The sequence below is a fragment of the Giraffa tippelskirchi genome, chromosome 7 (genome assembly GCF_054371585.1).
Source record: "Giraffa tippelskirchi isolate mGirTip1 chromosome 7, T2T-mGirTip1v1.2.pri, whole genome shotgun sequence".
Lineage (NCBI taxonomy): Eukaryota > Metazoa > Chordata > Mammalia > Artiodactyla > Giraffidae > Giraffa > Giraffa tippelskirchi.
Genome location: NC_137281.1, coordinates 156474198 through 156491303, shown reverse-complemented (window position 1 = coordinate 156491303; position 17106 = coordinate 156474198). Strand labels below are relative to the sequence as shown.

Sequence of the window (17106 nt, the reverse complement as noted above, 5' to 3'; positions counted from 1 at the left end):
GGAATTCTCATTACGACTGAACAAGACCGAGCCCCATCTGAGTAAGGGAGGCAGGGCTAGCAGACTAATACAAAGACTGCCCTGAAAACATAATCATCTGGCACGAACCAGGTGGGGAAAAGAACAGTAAGAGAAATAAAACATTTGAGCGATGTCTTGCTCTTTGAATGCAGAGGAGACAGATCCCTTAATCAAACCTGAGGAGGAGTGGCTTGGAAACGCTTGGGCGCTGGAGACCTTATTGAATGCTGATGACAGATAACTTGACAAGCATTATCTCCCTCAATCTCACCTCCACCTCTAGGTCCCTATTTGGACCACCATTTTACAAATATGGAAACCAGAGGTCAAGGTCACATCGAGCATCAGTGGCCGTGACAAAAGGCCAGTCACATTCCCCAGCTCTGTTACTTACCCTTTCAGGATACCCCAGAGGCCCCCGTCTGCCTCGTGCCTTTCCTCAGCCCTGACACCTTTCTTCACCGCCCCTACCACACTCCCCCTTCAAGCCCACCCTGTTCCTGGCTTTTGGGATGTGGCTGCATTTGCAGTGAAGAGTCCGCAGGAGGAAAAAGCCTCATGTTGCTCCCACGAGGAAGGCCTGGCTAAGGTAGGGCCAGCGGTGTCTGCACCCACCAGCATCCTTGCAGACAAGTAGCTGCAGACATGCACACTGACTCCGTGAAGCTTCAGAAAGCATCTTTCAGCGCCATCTAGAACCCTCTGTCAGCGGGCATCCGAGGAGGAGGCTAGTTCCCGCCCAGGAAGTGGGTCTCTGCTGAACTCGGGCAGGCCTGCACGGACCCCGGAGAAGGACGTCCGTCCTCTGTGGCTCTGGAGGGCACACTGTCCTGACCCGAAAGCCCCGAAGGGGAGAGAAGGCTGCAGAGATGTCTTAGCATGAGACGCTGAGCCCCCCTGCACCTGGTCACCCGATCTAGGCACGGAAAGTCTCCTGCTCGACAGAAACGCAGAATCAAGACCTCATGAAAAAATACCTTTTATGATTTTAATTGACAGCCACAATTTTTTTTTCATGTATATCTTTCAGCTCCCCCCACCCCCCCACCCCCACACTCGTGTAATTTCTCCTGCTCATTATTAAAGAAGAAAGGACTGCAATGCCCAAGTCAATGCCATAAGGCCTGGTACGTGCTCATGCCATTCCTAAAAGGCATTTCCCAGTCCTGTACAAATATCAATCAACTCTTGCATTTTGTGAGGCAAGTAGAGAAGGAGCCCCAGTTCCTCAGGACTTAAACAGGTGTTAGGACAATAGAGCAATGCAATTGCAGAGGCTTCCTCCAACTCAAAGCTTACAGGTAAGAGACTTGGAAGCCCATATACCCCAAGGGATAAGTAAATAAATCCTATTACAGGGAAAAAGACGGCCCAGGGTACCACAGGAGTCCATCAATAACAAAAACCTAGTGCCAATCTCTTCCCATTCTTAAAACCTCCATATACCCATTGTCGGAGAAGGCAATGGCACCCCACTCCAGTACTCTTGCCTGGAAAACCCCATGGACAGAGGAGCCTGGTAGGCTACAGTCCATGGGGTCGCTAAGAGTCGGACACGACTGAGCGACTTCACTTTCACTTTTCCCTTTCACGCACTGGAGAAGGAAATGGCAATCCACTCCAGTATTCTTGCCTGGAGAATCCCAGGGACGGCGGAGCCGGATGGGCTGCCGTCTATGGGGTTGCACAGAGTCCGACACGACTGAAGCGACTTAGCATACCCATTGTCAGATTCTGAATAGCTTAAGAAAGGCCCATTTCTCTCTTCCTTTTCACTGATTTTCAGGACTCCAAGCACAGTACAATCAACAGGCAGCGCCTCTGTTATATAAAGTAAGTTATATTTTGTCCCTTGTACAAGGCCTTGAGGAAATATTCTTTAAGCCAGGAGAGCTAATCTAGACTGTATCCTGTAGGAGCCCTGGGATGTTCTGGGAGGCTCTCCTCATGGCGTACACTGCCTGATTCTGGGGGTACCCAGGCTTCAAGCCAAAATAGGAGTGTTCTGCTCCCAGAATTCACTGCTTTAACCCATATCTGAATCCTGTTCATGGAACACAATGCCCTTCAGTTGCTCCCTGGATTAGCTCCTTGACTGTTACCACTGGGGAGCTTTGTCCACTCCAGTTTACCTGCAGCAAGGATTTCAGGCTTCACATGCACGAGGCCCCGGGTTCAATCCTCAGCACCTCCAACTGGAACTCAGCTGCTTGTGTGGCATTACTTTGGTGCTAACCAAAAATGGTCCTTGGTTTTGAGGCCTTCCCTGGTGGCTCAGTGGTAAAGAATCCACCTGCCAGTGCAGGAGACACAGGAGACTTGGGTTTGATCCTGGGTCGGGAAGATCTCCTGAAGATCCTGGAGAATCCCATGGACAGAGAAGCCTGGCAGGCTACAGTCCATGGGGTCACAAAGACTCAAACACTACTGAGCAACTAACACTTTCAGTCTCTTTCTACTTCTTTCAGTAGTATGACTTAGCAAAAAAAAATAAATGAATCAAAATTAAAAACAAATAAATGCCCCCAAAGTATTTGCTAACAGAAGGACTGGGACATTCCAACATTCAGAGTTGATCTCTCTCAATAATTTTCAGAATCTTATAGACATTATCTTTCAATGATTTTCTGTACAGTTTCTAGAGCCCTAACTTACCTTCACAAGGACAATTTCATTCCTCACATGGGAATTTTCTCTAGGTCTATTTTTTTTGATCAGATGATTTTCTATTTTAGATAAAGGCTAGGAGAGGAATATGGAGGAAGCTTAGCTTAACCTCCAAAGATGTGCAGTGAAACAATGTGCAGCTCTTATTCTGAAAAATTGTACAGAATATAATGGAAATATAGAATAAGACAATAAAATTGATCTAAGAGACAGAATCTTATGGAAGGATGCCCTTTTTTCATAGTTACTACTTACCATCTCTCAAAATTAGGTGCTTTCATTCTAAGTTAATAATAAAAACAGCTAGACTTTACTGAGCACTTTCTTTGCAAGACAAATTAATGCATAACTATGTTTGTAATCCCTACAATGAGTGCATAAGATAGGACTAACTCTTATCCCCATTACATATATCATAATAATGATTGTAACAGCAACAATAGCTAGGATTTATCTACTTAGTGCTTAACTATGCGCTAGATACCTTCTGGGTAGCTCAGTTGGTAAGGAATCCACCTGCAATGTAGGAGACCCCAGTTCGATTCCTGGCTCAGGAAGTTCCCCTGGGGAAAGGATAGGCTACCCACTCCAGTATTTTGGGGCTTCCCTGATGGCTCAGATGGTAAAGAAATCCACCTGTAATGTAGGAGACCTGAGCTTGATTCCTGGGTTGGGAAGATCCCCTGAAGGAGGGCATGTCAACCCACTCCATGTCCTGGAGAATCCCCTTGGACAGAGGAACTTGGCAGGCTATAGTCCATGGGGTCGCAAAGAGTCAGACACAACTGAGTGACACCTTACTTAATCATCTTCATTTAATAGCATTATGTACCTAATTAGTAGCATTTAGTAGCATTATGAACCTAATTCTCTAGTCGCTTCCATTGTACAAATGAAAAAATTGAACCTACAGAGGTTAAGGAACTAACCAAGATCATTACCAACGAATGCCAGCATTTCAACCTAGATTGAAATCACTCCAGACTTCTTAATCACTTTGATCTATTGCCTCAAACAAACATAAAGTATAATGAAAATCAATGAGTGGGATTGAGGAACATCTCTATGAGTTGTTTGAGGCAGTAGGTCAAAGCAGTTAAGAAGTCTAAAGTGATTTCAGATTCAGGGTCTTTGTCACTTTCACAGAGGTTCCCAAATCAAAAGAAACTGTGATTACCCATTACACACACACACATACATCATATAGTCATAAGGCAAATGTATCAAAATAATCTTGCTGTTGATAAGAATATAAAAACTTTATTTTGCCTTACCACCAGCCTGTAGATCTAAGGGTAGGACCTAAGTCACCTTAAACAGGCAGATCCCACACAAAATGGGATGGTAGGTGATTAAGTAAATATCTTCCGCTGTTAGAGTCACTGGTTCCTATAAATAGCTTCTTCTTTAAGCTTCATAAGAACATGGCAGAAAGATTTCTTTTGTACAATTTAGAGACATGAAAATTTAGACACAGAAAAATAATGAATCACACAAATATTTAAGATTAGTTCTTCCTCCAAAGCTGGCAATCTTTCCACGAACAGACGGTGTCAGCTCCCCACTCGTCACCCCCTCCAAGAAAAAGCAGCCAGTGTAAATGATAATCTCTGTGAGCAGAAAAGTCCACTATAGTAAGTACCTAAGTTGAAACCAACTGCCTCTGTGTTCACAGGTACAGCTGTCATCTATAACCAAGTCTTCATCCCTTCAAAGACTATGGCCTGAGTTGAAACAAAGTAGCAGAATCATATTTATCACACATCCTAATTGTGGACAAGACAATATGAACAAATAACACTGCAGAAAGACCACAAATATCAGACCTTTTTTCACTCAAATGAAATGTGGCAAAGATATTTTTGGACCCTATCCTCTCATCTCGAGCCCACTCTCCCAACAAAAAACCTCATTTTTTCTGAATAAATATAAATAATTTTATTATTTAAAATCTATTTTTACAAATTAAAAACAATAGATACTGTAAAACAAACGTTATAAAATATGTATAATGTCACCATTGCAGAGGGAGAATTGTTAGCCTTTCGCTCCACTGGACAATGGAAGTCTTCACCCTCGGGTTAATCTTCAGTGCTAACATGACTGGATTTGTGACTTCAGTGAAAGCCCATGAGGACTGACTGGACCTTTGAACCAAAGGAAGGGAACAGCCACCATTTTGTCCCAGGAAGAGGAGAAGTAGTAGAATTTCCTAAACCGTTTGAACCAGGACTGAATGGTCCTGTCAAACCATTGTTTTCCTTTCTTTGACCACCAACTATAGAGGCGGTCTTCTCTGGGGGTAAGTGGCACCCTGTAATGAGCCAAGCGAACCCACCAGCTTGTCATTCAGGGCACTGCCCGCTCTGTTCTAGAATCCTGGAACAGCCCCGCCTGCTGCTGCCTCCTGACCATCCCCAAACAAATGGGCAGCTGATTTGCATAAACCTCATTTCCATTTTATTCATCCCCTGCCCAAATCTAGATCAGAATGTTTAATATCATCCCCACGGTGGGAGGTCTCATGAATTCAAAGGCCATTCGTGGTCAACGATGAGAAGGCCTGGATTCCAAGATGTGGGTTTACATTCGAAATTAAAAGCAGAAACAAGAGAAAGTGTGTTGCCAGATACAGAGTATGAAAAACAAACGGACCAGCTAAAGGATAAACGTGGCAGAAACCAGAAACCGCTGCTAAGGTCACCCATTTCTACTGCTGAGTTAGCAAGTTACCATTCAGGGGTGCCTGAGATGACACCCGGATCTTTACTAGCATTTCCACATTTAATCATGTTTTAACTCCAAATATACAAGGAAAGATCCAGAGGAAAATGACAACCAAAAGGCAGGAGGTTTTCTTAATGTTCAACACCCTCTAAACAGAAGAAGCAACATTCAAACTAGTGTCTGGCTGTAACCTCATTCCTTCACACACCACCCCAACTCGCCGCTCTTCCACTGACCCTTGGTTTTCTACCATTAGCCCAAAATACAACAGCAAAGGGTCCTAATAAGTGTAAACAAAAACTTCAGTGATTCATTCAGTATTTGAATGTTTTCTTCTCCTTGAACATTAAAAGGACAAACTGTTAAACTAAACTCCAGGTTTATGAGTCAGATTTTGAGAGTGTGTGTGATTACTGGTTTCCAAGAATAAATCAGCTTAATGTTGTAGTAAACACATACACACATACATATATGAACACATAATTTCTTGAGCAAACACAATCCCATTAGAAAGAGAAAACAAAACTACTTGTGAAAACTCTGCAAAAATTCTGCAGCACAAACAGCATCTTCGCTGGCTCATTAATTCTGGCCTAAATTTGCTACTGTCAGGCAAATAAGGCACACTGTCCGGCAGACACCCACCTGCTATTAGGCTGAATGTGCCTGGCGTCTTGACATTCTATTGATTTCAATCCAAAGCTTATGTAAAAAAGGCAGCTCAGAGTCCAAAAGGAATTTTAGCCGCAAATACTTTGGGAGAAATCCAAACAACTAAAAACAGAAAGAAAGACAAGATGCAAATCTGAGTGACAAAATCGAGACAACCCAAACCAGCCTGGTAGAAGCTCAAGGACAAATCAACAAAGGACCCAGCTTTCCTTTGACAACTATGGATTTTAGGACATTCCAATGGCCAACGCATTGAATGGGACTTCCCAGGTGGCTCTGGTAAAGAATTCAACTGAGAATGCAGGAGACCCAAGAGACTTGGGTTTGGTCCCTGGGTGGGGAAGATCCCCCTGGAGTAAGAAATGGCAGCCCGTTTCAGTATTCTTGCTGTTCCATGGGAGAGTTCCATGGACAGAGGAGCCTGGAGGGCTACAGTCCATAGGTTTGCAAACAGTCAGACATGACTAAGCAACCGAACACCCACCTTCGACAAATCTGCACTATCACTACCAACAAAGCATTTCGTTATTACTCCTCAGGTGTTGTTTTCAAAGAGGACTGCCACTTTCTGCCCGCTAGAGCCCTGTGAGTATTCACTAGAAACTTGCTGTACCATCCATAGGATCCTGATCATGACAGAGGTTCTGAAGCAGTTCAGAAGAACCAGAAAGCACTTACAGTGTTTAAGAATACTGCATACTTTAATCTTCAGAACACCCCCATGAGCTAAGAGTTTTATTTCCATTTTACAGATAAGGGAAGTTGAGGTTCTGAGAGGTAATTTTCTCCAAGTGACTGAAAAAATGAGAGACTAAAGGAGAGAGGGCATCAGGATTCATTTAGAAAGTTTCTGGCACCTTCCTAGCCTCCCTCCACTCCTGAAATAACCTAAGCCTAAATGGAATGGGTGTATGTCCAATTTCCAAGTCCTGGCACTCATGGCTTCGGAGGCAGCTGCTTGTTACAGTCAACTTTGCATAAACAGGCTGGCTCTGGTGGTGTTCTTTAAAACCAGAATAATTCTGTCTTTACTTTAGCCAAGGGAAGACATGCATTTCAAAATAAAAGTGAGTATCTATCTTGAAAAAGAGGCAAAGGAGAAACCTGCAATCCCATGGAGCAACACGGATCTCAGCTGGCCCTGCGTCCTCCCTTCCACCCACCTCCCGGCTGCCATCAGCTTCTGCACGGCGCCCTCTGGCTTCAAAGGCAGCTCCAGGGGGAACAGAAGCCCCAGGTTCAGAGGGCCACTGGCAGGGGGCCACACCCCTTGGGAAGGGTGGAAGAGGAGTGGAGATTCACTGCAGAGGTCAGTCAGCTCAAAGACAAGAATTCAAAGGGTTTCCAAAAGCTGATTTCTATCAGGACTGCCAGGGCAGATCAGAAGGTATGAGGTTCCAACTGGGAGGGATGTGTTTCTGCTGCTCAGATGCCAGGTTTGCAAGGGGATTCCGGGTTTCTGAGCGCCGGGCTGGATTTCAGGAGCAGGGGTGGCCATCCAGGCGTCCATCACACTCATTTCATCCCCACCACGACAAGGCAGCAGAATAAAGCTGTCTGTGACTCTGAGCATTTCTGTGAGTTAAAGCAATATGCTTTTTTACAAGAATGCTCCTGAACTGAGCTAGATAAACTAAACACGTGAAATTAAAAAGTTCCTTAGGATAGTCTGTAACATGCCTCGACCCCACCTCCCCTGGCTTTGCTGTGGTGTCATTTTCTTTGTCCTGTGATCGGGGTTGGAGGCCCCGCCTGCAGGTCCGGCCAACACATCCTCCTCTTCCCTTGGTCTCTGATTTACAAGGTGACTTCTCAGAGACAGCCGCTTACCCGTCTATTCTTGGTTTATCATCCATCGGTTATCATTGTTACTGCTGCCATTTATTCAAAATGATTATGGACTTATAAAGATGTTCTTCTCTGATAATAATGTTTGCAATATGCTTTCACACTGCCTAGTTAACACGGCGTGCCTGTGATTTTTTGTTCTGGCACAAGTCGCAAAAGCTGCTGCAGTGGAATGTTTCGTAGCTTTCAGAATGGTTACCTGTAAAACTGGTGGGGGAAAAAAAAAACGGTGCCTATGCACCTATCTATCCATCTATAGATATCTGTATATCTATGTAGATATCTGTATACATACACATATATATTTTAAACAATGAATTGTGTAACAACGAGAAAGGCAGCATCACATGCAACGTTAAAAATATTGGCCCTTTCCTCGTCAACTTAGTGCGACAGACTCTCAAGGGAGTGACTGCCACTTGCTGAATCAAGGCCCAAGTCTGCCCTTGACCCTCTCCCCCAAGTCCTACTGACAGTCGGGGACATAGAACAGGCAAGTTAAAGGCAGAGCATGGTCCTCCGAGGCTAATAAACTGAAAAATGGTATGCTGGCCAGAAAGCAGAGTCTCAAAAGGGAGTGCGGCTGCAGGAAATTAATAAAACTCCGTGCATATCTTTTTAAAGTCAGCAGCAGTGGGCTGTGACTGGAATTCACCTCTTCAGGCATGCACTCGCCTCCCCTCGGTGTGGACAGGAGTTCTCTAACAGCACTGCAGGAGAAAATGGATTCATACGTCATTTAAAATGAATCATTTCACTTCCTCTCCTCCATTTTTATACATATTGACAAAATATAAAAATACATTTCAAAAAATCGATTCTGCTTTGTCGTTTTCTACACCAACAGCAAAAGGAGACATCAGAATTATAACACTCAATGGTCTCTGAATAATTATTTAAATGGAGTCACCCACAACGAAGACATTCCGAGGGCCTCAGATGGGCCAACCCCAAATGAAAAACAGTCAATGCATTACAAATCGCGTCTTATTTATTTTGAAATTTGAATTTTCATTTTATTTTTAACAAGAGCTTCACAGTCCTCTGACAAATGTCCTGAGCTATATTTAGAGGAAAAACAGTATTTAAGATCAGGAGCTCACATGGACAGATTCAGCTTTTCACTTTTCTGAACAGAAATACACAATATGTGGGCATTGTGTGAATTTCATGTCAAGGATTCGGATTAGTTATCAGAGCTTCTGCTCTCCTCTGAACGTAGTGTGTCAGTGCTCTTGGGGGTATATCTGAAGGGCTTTCTAGGAGTGTCTGTCATGTCTTTTCTCTGATGCAACAGAATATTTCCACTACCAAGAAGGCAGTCGTTTTAATATGGCAAACTGCAAGTTTGAAATGCGTTTGAAAACGAAATCGACAAATGACCTGTTAGGCTACTCATAAAAGGTACAAACCATTTGCACTGCTGTTGCTTTAGGAATTAGATTTTCAGAAGCTGGAAAGCATAGTGACTTTCCTTGAAAGAATGCTAGAGGCAATATGCTGATTATTTTTCAAAGAAGGAAAAGGAAGTGTTGAAAGCTTTTAATAACATGTACAATTCTGAATTTGTAAGCACCAAACACAAAACAATGATAATGTTTTAGCACTTTATAAGTGTAAGGAACTCTTTCTACTATTTGGAGACAGCAGATACTTTTAGACAAATTATAACATCCCCGCTTCTATGCCCAAATAGAGGAAAACAACCAAATACTTTGAGGCATCAGAAGATAACCATGGGGATGGAAATACGTAGCTGTTGTTCCAAAAGGAAAATACAAAAACACCAAGCATAATAAAAATAATAGCAAACCTGAAAGAAATCCGAATAACTGAGGGTTTGCTCATACGTTTCTGAGACTGTCTCTGACAGCCAGTTTCAATTACAGCATAGACTGCAAGGAAAGAAAGATTGTTTTACCTCTAGATTGGTCACTGGTGAGCTCGATGGCAGATTATTAATCAGAGGAAGTACTGAGTATGAACATACAAGGTTATGAATAATCTCTTAAAGCCTTAGTGCAATAAGCCTCCTTCCCAATTCTAGAAAGTGCCCTCCCAAATAGAGTTTTACAGGCAAGAGAGAATGAAGGTTTACTGAACTCCTTAAAAGCCATGTCCCTCCCAGACACTGTGCTAAGCACTTAACATATATTCCTCGCTTTAATCTTCCAGATAGCCCAGCCAAGGAGGCAGTATTATCCCTTCTTTACAGATGAACAATTTGACACTCAAAAGGGAAGGCGCTTAGCAGCGGAACTATGGCTGGAAGGTGGTTCCCCTGGAACAAAGGGGCCCCATCTGTCTTCCCTTCTGCACACTCTTGCTCTCTGCAGCCTTTAGAGAGGCTTGAAATTGCTGCTGCAGGTTGTTCATTAGCCCTTCCGCCCCGTGGGAAGAAGCCCGGTATAGGGCAGGGTTTTCAATACAAGCTCTAAACAGCTTTGATTCGGAGCCTCAGGCATTCATACTGTTCATCGCTCCTTACTCCATTTAGCTGCCCAGGTGGCTCAATGGTAAAGAATCCACCTGTCAATGCAGGAGACACAAGAGATGTGGGTTCGATCCCTGAGTCGGAAAGATCCCCTCAAGGATAAAACGGCAACCCACTCCAGTATTCTTTCTTGGGGAATCCCACGGGCAGAGGAGCCTGGTGGGCTACAGTTCAGGGGGTCGCAAAAGACTCAGACACGGCTGAGCACAGCACAACAGCAGGAGATCACCCTTGTGGGGCCCGCTTAGCCCATTCAAGGAGAGGAGTTCCATTTCCCCACTTCCAACCTAACTTACATATACTTACATACAAGGAGGGTCAATGTGAGGGCATCTTTCTTTCTTGGGCTGCAGAGCACCTTGTTGCCGTTGCTGTTTACTCGCTCAGTCGTGTCTGACTCCTGTGGACTGCAGCCCTCTTGTCCATGGGATTTCCCAGGCAAGAAGACCGGAGTGGGTTGCCCTTACCTTCTCCGGTGGATCTCCCCAACCCAGGGATTGAACCTGCATCTCTTGTGTCTCCTGCATTGGCAGGCGGGTTCTTTACCGCTGAGCCACCGAGAAAGCCCACAGAGCCCCTTAATCAATTCTAAATCTTTCTTTTTGAGGAGGAAATAGAGGTATTGGTGGATATTTACTGAGTATCAAGAAATATTTCAATAAGAACAAATTGTCCTCGGCTCCAGAAAGCGGGAAACGGTGTTCTAAGTCACAGAGTCTCTTGTTTCACCCCCATTCACTCCACTCAAAGTTACCCAGAAGTAGCTGATATACACATTCAATATTTACCTTGAGCCTCTTTTAGACTAAGGAATGTGCAGGATGATCTGGGTCCAGGTTTCAAAATCTCAGTGAGATGATATAAGTCCAGGAGCAAAGGCTGAAGGCTGCGTCCACAGAGCTGAACTACTGCCTCGGCAATCACAACAGTTAAAGGGTCTGTGCTAGTACTGCCATACTCATAAGACAGGTACGCCCATTAACTGTACCTGAAACCTTATTAAATAAAAGCCAAACTGAAAACATCTGCTCACCTAATGACTAAGGGTTGTTGCTTGTTTGTTGTTTGTTTGTTTGCTGAGTCAGTCTATACTAAGCATGGATGGTACCCAGAGATCAATTTCAGTGAAAATGAATCCTGGTGGTGGTGGCCATGACCTGGTCTGCTCTTAAACAATGGCCAAGGCCTTTGTGTCCGACCTTACCCAGGATGTCTTGGGTAACTTTTTTTTTTTTCCAAAGGAGACTAAAGAGATGCAATTTGCAAACAGTGGGAAAATATTCCACTTGGAAGAATAACTATTTGGATAGACAACAAATTGGTCAATGGGGAGGTCTCCGATTCCTCACAAGTCTCATCAAAATAAAGTTCTGAAATTTAGGAGATGGTAGCTGTATCCACATGAGAAACATTGGAACAGATTTCCACATGAAGTGATGGCTTAATAGGAGCTGCGTGGCTAGATTCCTTTGCACTCAAAAAGAAATTCTTCGGTTTATTTCAAGAGTAAAAGTGAATGCAGCATTGGCAAAATGCAGCATAAAGGGAAGGAAACAAATGCAAGATTTTAAAAAGTCACCTTCAAATTTCTTTCTAATACAATCATCCTCCAAAGGTTTAAGACGCAAGTTTTCAGGCTGTACCAAAACCTCCACAAACCTATTTTTGTATAGGAGTCCTTTTTGACCCCTTGGTATTAACACCTGTGAAAGAGTTAAGACTCTCCTGGCTTTCTATGGCATAAAAAGTTGCCAGGTAAAACAAAATAAGATGCGAATACAGCATGGGACTTAGACAGGCAAACAAATATTCACTGCTTATCAGAAACTCAAATTTAACTGGGCATCCTGTATTTTTATTTATTATATCTATTAACCTTGTAATAAGGAAATGGCAACCCACTGCAGCATTCTTTCCTGGAGAATTCCAGGGACAGAGGAGCCTGGTGGGCTACATTCCATGGAGTCGCAAAGAATCGGACACAACTGAGCAACTGACACACACAAGGCTTCCCAGATGGCTCAGTGGTAAAGAATCCACCTGCAATGGAACAGATGCAGGTTCGATCCCTGGGTCAGAAAGATGCCCTGGAGGAGGAAACCTCAACCTGCTCTGGTACTCTGGCCTGGAGAATCCTTTGGACAGAGGAGCCTGAAGGGGTTGCAAAGAGTCTGACACGAATGAGTGACTGAGCACACAGCCCTATAACAGAAAAATCAAGAAGTCATGAGCAAACTGTGAATGAACTATTTTCGAGCTGGTTAAAGGCGCAGCCAGAAGTCCTTAATCAGTGGCATGCTTCATGCTTTCCTGGGAAGCTCTTTGAAAATGCAGACTCCTGGGACCTTGCCCTAGAGATGAGTTCTCTTATTGGTTGAGAATGACTGTTTTAACCCAGACTAGTAAAAATAAGTGAGGAAGACACAATAAGCCAGATTTCTTTCATGGCTCAAATCACTCCATTAGGGCTTTAGAGGTGGCTCAGACGTCCTAAATCTTAAGATGGTATGAACTTGAGAATAGCAAAAGGATACAATGTAAAACCAAATAGTGGTTAAGAAACTACTGTCACAAATCACGTCTTCCATAGCCACATGAGGACACTGAGGGGAAATCACTCACTAAATTAGCAACCCAGACGCGCAACCCAAAATAGCATCTTTGACACCCGATGCCAGAATTCACCCCATGCTGTCATTTCTAAACAGTTCCTCCTTACATCGTCTTTCTCAGACAGCTGAAAGAGCTGGCACACCCAACAGAAGGAGCTGAGACATTCTTCTCCCTTGAGCTAATGTGTGAATTCCTTCGCCCCCGTGTAATATGTCCAATCACAGTATAACAGAATGATATCCACATACGAATCAGGAACTAGTTCAATAGATGTGAGCTGCGTTTTCATTCTATCAGTAAATGCTAACACAACACTAACAGCGAGAAAAGAAAAATCAAATCGTTCTTTGCTGAAAACGAAGTTCCATTACTTACTTTTTGTTTCCAAAGATATGCCATTTGTGTGTATGTGTATGTGTTGCCTACGAATGGACAGAAGTGATGGAGGAGGGAGTGTTTTCTTCTCTTACCATCAGAATTTTTTCCTCTGAGATATGTGTGTATGCGTGCGTTAGTCTCTCAGTTGTGTCTGACTCTTTGTGATCCCGTGGAGTGTAGCCCACCAGGCTTCTCTGTCCATGGAATTCTCCAGGCAAGTATACGAGAGTGGGTAACCATTCCTTTCTCCAAGGGATCTTCCTGACCCTGGGATTGAACTTGGGTCTCCCGCATTGCAGGCAGATCCTTTACCATCTGAGATAGCAGGGAAACCTTCTCTGGGGATATGCTGGGGCATTTACATTAGCTCTCTACCTGTCCTTCTACTTACAATACACAAAAACTTCCCTTCCAGGAAGCTATGTTTGACAGTCCTGGGTTGCTAACTGTGAGGTCCAAATGACCAAAAGTACAACTCAGCTAAAGAAAGATGTTAACACAGAAACTCCGGGGCATCAGTGATTAGGATGGTCAAGAGCTGGAAAGCTAGAACTGAAGCGTGGGTCTGTATGCAGAAGAAATTCAGTGGACTGAAATGTAGGGATTAAAACTCTGTCTTGAGAGCTTTTCAGATTTGCATTTAAGTCTGAGTTCCATCCTGACTGGCCCTGAGACCTTGGGCAGGTCACTCAAACTCTCTGTGCCCTTAGGCATCTGGAAAATGTAAGCAGCAGCTAATTCAATGAGCTCCTATGAGGATTAAATACAGGACTGTTTGTGAAGCACCTACCGCAGGGCAGGGCACGTTCTCATTAAATGGGAAGAATGAGAAGCAAGAGTATATGTCTCTGTGGGCCACAGGGGTTGGCCCATAACCATGTATTCGCCAGAATTTAGGCACAGACTCAACCTAGCTACATACAGGACAAATGAGCAACAGAAGAATATCAAAACCTACTTACTGTCTGCACATACTTACATTCAACCTACTTACATGTCTGCATTGTCTTATAATCACTGAACCAACGTATGCTTAATAACAACACCTGGCATGAACTTGGAATCCGCGCAACTGATGCAGATAATACAAAACATCCTAAGACACGTTGCCCTGCCGCCCATGTCTTGGTTGAGGAGATAACATACATCTCCTGAAGAAGTTAGTAAAAATGATGGTCAGATAATAACAACAAAAGGACAACATAAAAGTACAGAAGGCAGTAGCTGAATCTCTGATGAGCAGTCAGACAAGTGGTGTGACTGATGACGCCCCTGATGACCTCAGAGAAAAAGAAAGCTGCTATGAGTTAAAACAGTCTGGGAATTCTTCATGGAAGATAAGCCACTTGAGACTGGCCTTGAAAGAAGAGTAGGATTTAGATAAGCAGAGAAGAGGAAATCCTAGGTTTATGACACAGGAAGAGGAGGGCATGGCAACCCACTCCAGCAGTCTTGCCTTGAGAAGCCCATGGGCATAAGAGCCTGGGGGGCTACAGTCCATGGGGTTGCACAGGGTCAGATATGACTGAAGTGACTGAGCACACACACATGCATGACACAGAGAAAGTCACAGAAATGAGAAAACACAGGGCTAAGTGACAGGAGATCCAGCCAGTCCATCCTAAAGGAAATCAGTCCTGAATATTCATTGGAAGGACTGATGCTGAAGCTGAAGCTCCAATACTTAGCCACCTGATATGAAGAACTGACTCATTTGAAAAGACCGTGATGCTGGGAAAGATAGAAGGCGGGAGGAGAAGGGGACGACAGAGGATGCGATGGTTGGATGGCATCACCGACTCAGTAGACATGGGTTTGAGCAAGCTTCAGTAGTTTTGGTGATGGACAGGGAAGGCTGGCGTGCTGCACTCCATGGGGTCACAAAAAGTCAGACACAACTGAGCGACTGAACTGACCTGAAAGTGATGACTTACTGATATTCTGTCCATTATCCATGCTGTTTGCAGCACTGAATGCAGGACACAAAAGCTGGACCATTGCTATGTAGGCCTGTGGCTTTCAACATTTTATTGTTTGTCTTACCACTCTACATTCTCGGGGCTCCATCCAAACATATTTTGGTGGCATAGATAAGACTGATTACAAATTAAATAAAGTCTTAGCAAATTGGCACTAGTATCCTCCCCATTCCAAACACACACACACACAATTTCCATTTCACTGGGAGCAAAACAACACATAGTTTACTGGCTGCCTTAGTACAGGAGCCTCTAAGAGCTTTGCTAAGCCAGATCAAGAGACACTTGATATGGAAAGAAGGTGCTCGGGACTGCTATGTACACACTGCTATGTTGAAAATGGGTAACCAACAAGGACGTACTGCATAGCACAGGGAACTCTGCTCAATATTATGTAACAGCCTACACGGGAAAAGAATCTAAAAGAATAGAGAATCACTCCGCTGAACACCTGAGCTACCAACTACCACAATATTATTAATCAGCTATACTCCAGTATTAAATAAAAAGCTTTTCTAAAAAATTAAAAAAGGGAAGATCTGTATCCTTAACAATGTACCTATCACATCTTAATAATAAAACAATGACCCAGAAGCCTGAAAAGAGTAATGGAAATTTTTGTTTTAAAGTTATTAACAAAAATGTCTAATGAAACTGAAAAAAAAAATAGAGATGCTATGTTCTTCAAACATCAAGTGCTCTGAGTCAGAAGAGTGTCCTTCTATGGCTCTGCTTCTGTGGCTTCACCCCAGTACCCTGTTACAATTCCTTTCACTCCACAATGGTAAGAAAGCTTCAGAAATACGCAATACCAGATGAATGATGAGTGGGCTTCCCAGGTGGCGCTAGTCATGAGGAATCTGCCTGCCAATGCAGGAGACACAGGAGACGGAGTCAGGGTCCATCTATTCTGGGTCAGGAAGATCCCCTGGAGGAGGAAATGGCCACCCCCTCCAGTATTCTTGCCTGGGAAATCCTGTGGACAGAGGAGCCTGGCGGGCTACAGTCTATGGGGTCACAAGGAGTCAGACACCACTGAGAACACTTGATTCTCTTTTTTGGAATTAAACTTTGATGGAAGTTTTACAAATTTCAGTGAAAGAGAAGAGCCCAGAGATTAGATAAGTCATTTCTCCCTTCTTAGGCCCAGATCAATCACCCCAGCCACTGGGTTATATACTTTTTAAATTGTGAACTGTGGATCCTTGAATTAAAATGTCATAATAGGCACTATTTGGTGATCATATTTCAATATCCTCTTTGCCCTATCGGGTTCTTTATAGTTTGTTAAAGTTTCTGACACCAATATTTAGGAGGGTGTTAATTTCCATTTTAAAAGAAATTCTAGAATATAAAAATGTTATAGCAGATCCAAATATAAACACATTATACGTTTGTGCATGCTAAGTTGCTTCAGTTGTGTCAACTCTTTGCAACACTATGAAGTGTAGCCCATAAGGTTCCTCTGTCCATGGGATTCTCTAGGCAAGAATACTGGAGTGGTCTGTCATGCCCTCCTCCAGGGGATCTTCCAGACCGAGGGATCAAACCCATGTCTCCTACATTGACAGGCGAGTTATTTACCACTAGCACCACCTAGGAAGCCCAAACACATTATAGCCAACCCTAAAACTAGCATCATTGGCTCTTAAAATTGTGCACTCTTCTAGAGAATAAAACCTTAGCAGAGAGTATCCTGCAATGAAA

General features: G+C 43.6%; 1 protein-coding gene across 5 annotated transcripts in view; it reads right to left on the bottom strand.

Moving 5' to 3' along the window:
• FLRT2 (fibronectin leucine rich transmembrane protein 2) overlaps nucleotides 1–17106 on the bottom strand; it is a 102993-nt gene that overhangs the window by 43546 nt on the left and 42341 nt on the right. Inside the window, exons 3-4 of one of the 5 annotated variants that reach the window (XM_081517300.1) lie at nucleotides 9749–9830; nucleotides 8591–8645 (exon numbers count right to left, since the gene is read on the bottom strand). The exons of the other annotated variants lie outside the window; for them this stretch is intronic. The gene's annotated coding sequence lies outside the window, so the exon portion shown is untranslated. The remainder of the gene's footprint in view (nucleotides 1–8590; nucleotides 8646–9748; nucleotides 9831–17106) is intronic. 5 annotated transcript variants of the gene reach the window in all.